At 40.3% G+C, this 10016-nt stretch overlaps 1 long non-coding RNA gene across 1 annotated transcript; it reads left to right on the forward strand.

Annotated features, from left to right (window-relative positions):
• Window positions 1–5328: 5328 nt before the first annotated feature.
• LOC126081803 (uncharacterized) lies at window positions 5329–9474 on the forward strand. The gene is made up of 3 exons (XR_007518443.1): window positions 5329–5366; window positions 5734–5855; window positions 7736–9474. It is a non-coding gene; the product is annotated as an uncharacterized LOC126081803 (long non-coding RNA).
• Window positions 9475–10016: the final 542 nt, after the last annotated feature.

Below are 10016 nucleotides of genomic sequence, written 5' to 3' on the forward strand. Positions count from 1 at the left end.
ATGTGCAAAGAGTTGGCGATAGAAAACCAAAAGGGAAGAACATGCTCAGCGTTTCTCAAACTGGAAGAGCTGAGGAAAAAATTCTAGCCTCGAGTTGCAATAGTGAAGGATTCCATGGGGAAAATATTAAATGATTCAGGGAGCATCAAAAGAAGACGGAAGGAATGACAGAGTCATTATATGAAAAAGAATTAGTCAATGTTCAATCATTTCAAGAAGTAGTGTATGATCAGGAACCGATAATACTAAAGGAAGAAGTCCAAGTTGCACTGAAGGCATTGGCGAAAAACAAAGCTCCGGGAATTGAGGGAATATCAATTGAGATGTTTCAACAAACAGAGGCAGTGCTGGAGGTGCTCACTCATCTATGCCAAGAAATGTGGAAGACAGCTTTCTGGCCAACTGACTGGAAGAGATCCATATTTACGCCTATTCCCAAGAAAGGTGATCGAACCGAATGTGGATATTATTGAACAATATCATTAATATCACATGCGAGCAAAATTTTGCTGAAGATCATTCAAAAGCAGCTGCAGCAGTATATAGACAGGAAACTTCCAGAAATTCAGGCTGGTTTCAGAAGAGAACACGGATCCAGGGACATCATTGCTGATGTCAGATGGATCCCGGCTGAAAGCAGAGAATACCAGACGGATGTTTACCTGTGTTTTATTGACTACACAAAGGTATTCGACTGTGTGGATCATAACAAATCATGGACAACATTGTGAAGAATGGGAATTTCAGAACACTTAATTGTGCTCATGAGGAACCTTTACATAGATCAAGAGGCAGTTATTCGGACAGAACAAGGGGATACTGATTGGTTTAAAGTCAGGAAAGGTGTGTATCAGAGTTGTATCCTTTTACCATACCTATTCAATCTGTATGCTGAGCAAATAATCCGAGAAGCTGGACAGGAGGAAGACTCATTAACAACATGGATTATGCAGATGACACAATCTTCCTTGCTGAAAATGAAGAGGACTTGAACCACTTACTATCAAAGATCAAAGACCACAGCCTTCAGTATGGATTGCACCTCTACATGAAAAAAAACAAAAATCCGCACAACTGGGCCAGTAAGCAACATCATAATAAAGAGAGCAAAGATTGAAGTTGTCAAGGATTTCATTTTACTTGGATCCATAATGAACAGCCATGGAACCAGCAGTCAAGAAATCAAAAGATGCATTTCACTGGGTAATTCTGCTGCAAAGGACCTCTTTAAAGTGTTAAAAAGCAAAGATGTCACCTCGAAGACTAAGGTGCACCTGACCCAAGCCATGGTACTTTCAATCACATCATATGCATGTGAAAGCTGTGCAATGAATAAGGAAGACCAAAGAAAAATTGACGCTTTTGAATTGTGGTGTTGGCGAAGAGTATTGAGTATACCATGGACTGCCAAAAGAACGAACAAATCTGTCATGGAAGAAATACAACCAGAATACTCCTTAGAAGCAAGGATGGCCTCTTACATACTTTGGACATGTTGTCAGGAAGGATCAGTTCCTGGAGAAGGACATCATGCTTGGCAAGGTACACGGTCAGTGGAAAATAGGAAGACACAGTGGCTGCAACAATGAACTCAAGCATGACAATGATTGTAAGGATGGCACAGATCTGGGCACTGTTTTGTTCTGTTGTGATTCGCTATGAGTCGGAATCAACTCAACAGTGCCTAACAACAACGACAACTGCAATCTGCTATACGACACGATCCTTAGAATAAAGAAATAGAGAATGAGTTCAATACAGTTATTTCAGGAACTCTAAGTAAGCAACATACGTGGCAACTGTGTAATAAGATATCCGTACTACTAAAGGTACAAATATTAGAAAATTTTCTGAGGTGAGGGTTTTTCCTCATTTTTGAAAGTAAACTATAAGGCAGGAAGGAATTTTTATAGTATTAAGTTTCGTTAATCAATTTACTAACTTTCATTATTCCTTAAAACTTTCCAACCACCCAGCTACTAACTACAAGATTCAACTCACAATAACTTTTTTTTTGTTGTTGTTAATTTGTTAGAGGCCACCACCATCACCACCAATTGCTCTCCAGTCAACTCCAACTCATGGTGAGCCCAAGTGTGTCAGAGTAGAATTGTGCTCCATAGGGTTTTCGATGGCTGATTTTGTGGAAGTAGATAAACAGGCCTTTGGCACCTCTGAGTAGATTCAAATTTTCAAACTTTGGGTTAGCAGCACAGCATGTCAATCGTCTACACCACCTGGGAACTCCTCTATAGAGGCAAGGAATATGTGTTATACTTGTTTTCTGTTCATATCTTATTCAGGACCCTAGTTTTCTTTTCAAAAGCCTGGGGCAGAGGGTCCTTCAAGCAATTTCCACCATGTTGGGACTCACATAATGTGCCCGGGGCTCTGTCCAGTGGGCAGTGTTAGTTTCATCTCTGCATTGAGTCTTAAGTGTGGAGTGAAGAGCATCTTCTTCCCCTGAGGCACAGGACTTAAGCTTTGGTCTCTCATGTACCTTAAATAGCTGACTGTTTACTCATAGATTTAATGGTCACTAAGTTTCTTCACAGTGGTCTCAGGAGACTAATAAAAATACTAGAATTTTTATGTTTGACACATCACTCTATCTCTGAAAATCTCAAATGTTCATGAATAAAATGGGAAAATAATGATAACATTACAGCAATGCTAATGAACATAACAGGAAATATACATGTAATATGTAGATCCATTTCCTATCACATGATGAATCCCACCTTCATTCTGAACCATTCAGTTACAGGAAACCTCTGCCTGTACAGCAAATTAGTGGATAAATGGATTTTGCACTGAGCTATCTACTCTGTATTTTCAGAGTTCCCAAATAGGGGCCCAATTTAGTAGGATTTAGTGTCAAATTTCCCATTTGTGGACCTTAACTGCTAATACCATATGGGGCTCATGGTGTGAGCAGAATCCAAAATGTCTTCCTGCAGAGATGAGGAAGTGCTGCTGGGAGAGCGGCTCAGGCTGGGAGCCCAGCTGAACAGTCAGCTGTGGTTGCCTATATTGAGAAAGATGTGGGTGGGCACAGACTTGAGGACAGTTCTCGTGTAGGATATTTTGGCAAAACTAACGCTGTGGACCCACTTCCAACATGCACAGTAGTACACAGCCTCATCTTCTTTTTCTACCAAATTTATTTTCAAGATTGACATGAAAGTGCAGGAATTTTTATTTGCTTCAAATTTCTTGCTCTTCTCGCCTAAGCTACCTCAAACAGTGGTTGTTGTCGACTTAACACATATTAGATGTTTTATACCCTGACTTGGTTTCAGATAGTACCAGTGTATGATTGCATTTTCAAAGTTTTCAATCAACACCTTGCAAGTTATGTGTGCCCTTCTATATGTTGCTTTGGAAATTGATATATCAGGCTGCTCTAACTTGCATTGCCCAAGTCCAACCGCAAGCAAAACAAAGAAATTCCAATGAACAAATGATATATAAAGAGGCAACATTCAGTAATTTCATCAGTCTCTCTTCTACACTCAAATGGCTGGGAGACAACTCACAAGCCCAGAGGAAAGAAAGGAGGAATGATTCCAGCAGTGGCATCCCGTCTGCCAGGCGGGCTCCCCAAGGAGAAGCTAAAGAAGAGCAGCCTGTTAGCTGGAGGTCCTAGGTCAGTGGCAGGCAGGCAGCGCAGGTTCTGGCTTCGGGTAAGAAGTGGTGGCTCAGGTGGTTTCCTGGGGCCCTTCACAATCTGCTATGCAGTTCGGGGGTTTCCTTCAGCTTATGAATGCTGTGCAGATCGGGTAATAGGGTTCATGATCTAGAGAGAAATCCCCAGTATGAATGAGTGTGTCTGAGTGTGGGGCATGGATGGTTCTCATACTCCTTTGCCCATCCCCCCTGAAGTTTCATGCTGTAAAACATTGCTGTGGAAATGTAAAGACATATTTTCTGGGTTCAGCTCCACCATTCATCCTTCTGTGATTTATTGTTGATTCAGGACACAGGCATATGAGACCTGACATTTGTTTTTCCATAACACAGCAAAAAATAATCATAAACCAAAATACCTTATTGTCATTATTTAATACTCCATATGCACAAGCATTGCATTTTTTTTTTTTTTAGTTACTTGGGATGTCTTCATGCCGAACATGACTAACAAGTGGTGAGGATATGGAGAATTTGAGACCCCCATACATTACTGGTGGGAATGTACAATGGTAAGGCCACTATGAAAAACTGTTCGACAGTTCCTCAAAACATTAACCATATAATTGGCGTATGACCCAGCAGTTCCACTATAAGGTATGTACCCAAGAGATTTGCAAGCAAACACTCAAAAAGAGATGTGTACACCAATGTTCATTGTGGCACTATTCACAGTTGCCAAAAGGTAGAAACAACCCACGTGTCTATCAAAAGATGAGCGGATTAATAAAAAGTGGTATATCCATACAATAGAATATTAGTCAGCCATAAAGAGAAATGAAATTTTGGTACATGAACCTTGAAAATATTATACTGAGTGAATTAAGTCAGACAAAAAGAAGAAATAAGATCTGATCTCACTTATATGAAATATTTAGATTAGGCAAATACATGGAGACAAAGGATTATTAGTGGTCACCAGGAGCTAGGCGGGGAGAGAATTCAGTTATTATTTAAAGTGTACTGAGTCTTTGGGGTGATACAAAACTTTTCAAAGTGGACAGTGGTGATGGTAGCACAACATTATAAACGTAATTAATGTCATCAAGTTGCACAATTAAAAACAGTTAAAATAGCAAGGCTTTTATTATGAATATTTTACCTCAATAACACTTAAGAAAAACAAACACAGACTTCTTGTCTCTCATCACTTTAACTCTCTAAGCTTTAATTTATTTATCTGTAAAATGGGTAAATAATACATACATGGATGTTGTAACGGTTATGTGTGAAAAAATATGTGTAATACTTCTAGAGTTCTTGTTACACAATGATTTCCCCCCTCAGCATGAGTCATCCACAGTTAGTAGATGTCTCAGACACAGCTAGGGTGAATGGCGCCGGAACGTGTGTCCACTCAACATCAGAAATGAACTTCCCTCATTAGAAAGTTGTGTTAAGTGAAAATATGGAAAGATCATGGTTAGGAATGCTTCCTACTAAAAGTGGGGCTGGCGTTCCAAGATGGCTTTCTGCAAAGCTCCAGAAGTGCTGCTGAGAAGGGGAGGCTGAGGCTGGGAGCAGAGCTGCGAGTCAGTTGAGTTTGCCCCTGTTGGGAAGGACGTGGTGGGTGGGTGGAGACTCAAGAGAGGTTGTTGTGTGAGTCATCCCAACACCTCTAATGTTGTGGGTCCCAGTCGTAAATGGACTTATCTTCTTTCTCTATGAAATTTATGGTAAGGATGAAAGTAGACTCTTGAACATTTATACTTACCTTAAAAAAAAAAAAAAAATTTTTTTTTTTTTTTAAGTTTGTTCTTTTTCCCAACTAAACTAACTAGAGATGTGCCTTGTGTTGAGGTGATGTATGTCAGATGTTCTATAATTTGATTTGGTTTCTGCCGGCACCAATGTATACCAGAGTTAACACTGGATGCCTTACAAGTTATATCAGCACTTTTTGATGTGAGTTTGGAAACTGATATTTCACATTGCTCCAACTTGATTTGCCTGAGTACAACTGAAAGCAAAGAAGAGAAATTCCTGTGAACAAATGATATATAAAGAAACAACATTAGGTAATTTCTCTAGTCTCTTTTCTAGACTGAAATGACTGGGAGGCAACTCACAAGCCCAGAGGGAAGAGAAGATGAATGTTTCCAGCAGTGGCATCCTGTCTGCCAGGCGAGGAGAAGAAAGAGCACCCTGTTAGCTGGAGATCGCAGGTCAGTGGCAGGCAGGGGGGTTACTGGTTCTGGATTTAAGGAAGAAGTGGTGGCTTAGGTGGTTTCCTGGGGTTCTTCATGATCTGCTATGCAGTTCTGAGTTTTCCTGCACGCCATGAATGGTGGGAAGATTGGGTAACAGGGTTCATGATCTAGAAAAAAATTCCTAATATAAATGTGTATGTCTGGTAGTGGACGGAGATGGTTCTCAGACCCATTCACTCTGAAATGTCATACTACAGAAACAATTGCTTCTGAAATATGAAGACACATTTTATTTGTTGCATGCAGTATATTTTTTTTCCTTGTTTTTCACCATTTACTCCGACACCTGAAAAGCCAATGGAGATTATCCTCTAGGATCTGAATATGGAGTGCCTGTGTTCTCATTACTGGACACCTCATTACTGCTCTGTGCTGCTCATTGGAGTATTACAGGAGTCAGCCATGTAAGAAAGTCCACAGAGGTATTTTGACAGGCTTTTCTATGCATTCCTCCCTGAACAGGCCTCATGTCCTCAGATTCTTTGAGTTTCTCTCAGGGCCTGCTCTCTACCGTAGCAGACATGAAAAATTTAATTAAGAGTGAAGTCCTGTTCGGGCTCAAGAAGCCAATTGTGGCCCACCCTGACGGCTCACCATAGTCAGAAATCACAGGGACAGGATGTGACTCACAACTGGTGGATCTAACAGGGGTAGAAGGAGGAAGGCTGACAGACCACCAGCTTCTACCTCCTGTGTCAGCATTTCCTGTGAATTCCTTTCATTTCCTTCAATAGCATCCCCACTTTGAGAAATAGGACCTGGGTCCTTGGAATAGAGGATGATGAGGATAAATAAGTTGCCATGACTCTGGAAATAGTCATTTATATAAGATAGCATGTTGTTACAGATGCAAGGTGATTATCTGTATTCTTCCAGGAGGCACTTGTGTATACTACTGTAAGAAAAAAATGCAGAGAAAAAAGCCATTTCTTCATTTACTTCACAATTATTCCAGAAAGTAGTGTAATAAGACAAAGATATTTTTATTATTTGACATTTTCATAAACAAAGGGGTAATGTACTGGCATTTTACTTATCCTGTGACAACTCCTAGTCCCTCAAATCCTGGTCACGTGATTCAGCACATAATAATTCATTTCAATGATTGTTTCGTAAAGATTGGTTTTGTCTTCTCCGTCCATGGGTATAGGAATAATGTATAAAACCAAAAAACCAAACCCATTGTAGTTGAGCCAATTCCGGCTGGTGGATTCAAACTGCTGACTTTTTCATGAGTAGCCAAGCTCTTAACCACTGCACCTCCAAGGCTCTGGAATGATGTATGGTACTTATTTTCATATTCCTGTGATTATGAAGACAGACTCTGGAGCCAGGTTACCTGGGTTTTTATCCTGCTGTGTCACGTACCAGCTGTGTGACTTAGAGAGTGGCTGAACCACTTAGTGTTTCACTTATCTTATGAGTCCAGTGAGCTTTATGATAACAGAGCATACGATCTATTATTATTCACTAAGGTTATGTTCTATAAAGTCCTTGCAAACACTGAATTAGTGAATACCAAACCAACTTTGTTCAACCTCACATATGAATGTATGCATCAGGTGGCTCAAAGTTTTTGCAGCTCTGTGCATGCCCAAGTCCACAGATGACCTCAAAAACACTGTGAGTATTGATTGTGGGGTTAAAAATATTAACAGGTAGAACAATTCCCAAATATGAAATCTCTGAATAATGGGGATCAGCTGTACTCATAGGTTGTGAGTGTTAAAGGAGTTAATATATGTAAAGACTGGACAGCACTAATAGAGAACGCCCACACACACTCAAAATTGTCAGCTCTTCTATCTTGGTCAGTTCTTTCTCTCCTTTCACAGGCAGAAGCAAGGGTGACCCCAATATAGTGGACTCAGCAAATGGCTATGAACTTCATTTTGATGACATCATGCTGGCAGAACCCTGAATGTCAAGTGAGAAACCATCTACCTCCTCCACCAGAAAAAAGACATTTGATCCTTCCCAAATTTCCCTCAGATATTCTGTATGTTATCGAATTGTGATCTTTAAATTTTCGGGGTGCCCTCATGGTTAAAAATGTGTTACCACCTCACACCTACTAGGATGTCTATTACTAGAAAAACAGAAACTAAGAAGTGTTGGAGAGCATGTGGAAAATTTACAACCCTCATGCATTACTGGTGGGAATGTAAAATGGTACAGCTTCTGTGGAAAACAGTTTGATGCTTCCTCAAAAAGTTGAGCAAAGAAGTACTACATGACACAGTAATTCCAGTGCTAGGTTTATACCCAAGAGACTTGAAAGCAGGGTACAAGCAGATGTGTTTATACCAATGCTCATGGCGTCACTATTCACAATAACCAAAAGGTAGAAACAACCTAAATATCTATCAACATACATGGTTAAACAAAATGTAGTATACATATACAATGGGATGTTATTCAGCCAGGAAGAGAAATGAAGTTCTGATACATGCTGCTACATGGATGAACCTTGAGAACATTATTGTGACTGAAATACATCAGGCAAAAAAGACAAATATTGTATGATTCCACGTATATGAAATCTCTAGATTAGGCAAAAATGTATTAGTGTAAGATAGTACACAATACTGGGGAAGCCAGCACAACCTGTACAAGGCAAGGTCATGGTAGTGCCATAGACACATCCAAAATTCCGAGGGACAGAATTGCTGGGCTGAGGGCTGTGGGCATCATGATCTAGGTGAATATCTTGCTCAACAGGCATAACATAGTTTATAAAGAATATGTTCCACATTCTACTTTGGTGAGTAGCATCTGGGGTCTTAAAAGCCTGTGAGCTTTTAAATATCTAGCATACTCCACTGGTCTCACCTTTTTGGGAACAAGAAAGAATGAAGAAAATTAAAGATACAAGGGAAAGATTAGTCCAAAGGACTAATTGACCAACTATACCATGGCCTCCACCAAACTAAGTCCAGTACAATGAGATGGTGCCTGGCTACCACCACTGACTGCTCTGACAGGGATCACAATACATAGCCCCAGGCAGAGCTGGAGAAAAATGTAGAACAAAACTCTAACACAAAAAGAAAGACCAGACTTGCTGGCCTGACAGAGACTGAAGAAGCCCTGAGAGTACGGCCCCCGACACCCTTTCAGCTCAGTAATGAGGTCACTCCTGAGGTACAATCTTCAGCCAAATATTGAACAGGTCCTTGGAACAAAACAAGACTAAAGGGGCACACCAGCCCTAGAGCAGGGACTGGAAGGCAGGAGGGAACAGGAAGCTGGTAATTGGGAACCCAGTGTTGAGAACGGGGAGTGTTGATATGTCGTGGTGTTGTTAACCAATGTCGTAGAACAATGTGTGTACTAACTCTTTGACGAGAAACTAGTTTGTTCGGTAAACCTTCATCTAAAGTACAATTAAAAAAAATGTGTTAGTGGTTACCAGGGTATTGGGGTAGGGCAGAAAGGCAGTTATTGCTTAAAGGGTACTTAGTTTCTGTCTGAGGTGAAGTAAAACTTTAGAAATGGATAGCGATGATGTGGCACAACATGGTGAATGTAATTCATGTCACTGATGTATAAAAAAAGTATATACTTTATTTAAAAATGGTTGAAATTGCAAAGTTTCCATTATATGTATTCTACCACAACAAAATTAAAAAAAACAAAAAACTTGTACTTCTTGTCTCTGATCACTTTAACTCTTTAAGCTTTCATTTCTTTATCTGTAAAGTGGGAGGAAAGCCTGGTGGCATAGTGGTTAAGTGTTTGGCTGCTAACTAAATGTCAACAGTTTGAATCTACCAGGCGCTCCTTGGAAACCCTATGGGGGTAGTTCTACTCTATCCTATACGGTCGCTATGAGTCTGCATTGACTCGATGTTAACAGGTTTGGTTTTTGGTTTTGTAAAATGGGCAAATGATACATATGTGTATGTCGTAAAAATTATATGTGGAAACATATATGTCATACATCTACGGTCTTGGTACACAATGATCCCCTCCCTCAACCTGAGTCATTCACAGTCAGTGGAAGTCTGAGGTGGTGCTAGGAGGATGAATGGGACCTGAACCTAGCCACAACCCCAGACAGCACCTTACTATATTAGGAAGACTTGTTAACTGAAGTCCTGGGATGATCATGTC

This window comes from Elephas maximus, chromosome 8 (genome assembly GCF_024166365.1).
Source record: "Elephas maximus indicus isolate mEleMax1 chromosome 8, mEleMax1 primary haplotype, whole genome shotgun sequence".
Classification (NCBI taxonomy): domain Eukaryota; kingdom Metazoa; phylum Chordata; class Mammalia; order Proboscidea; family Elephantidae; genus Elephas; species Elephas maximus.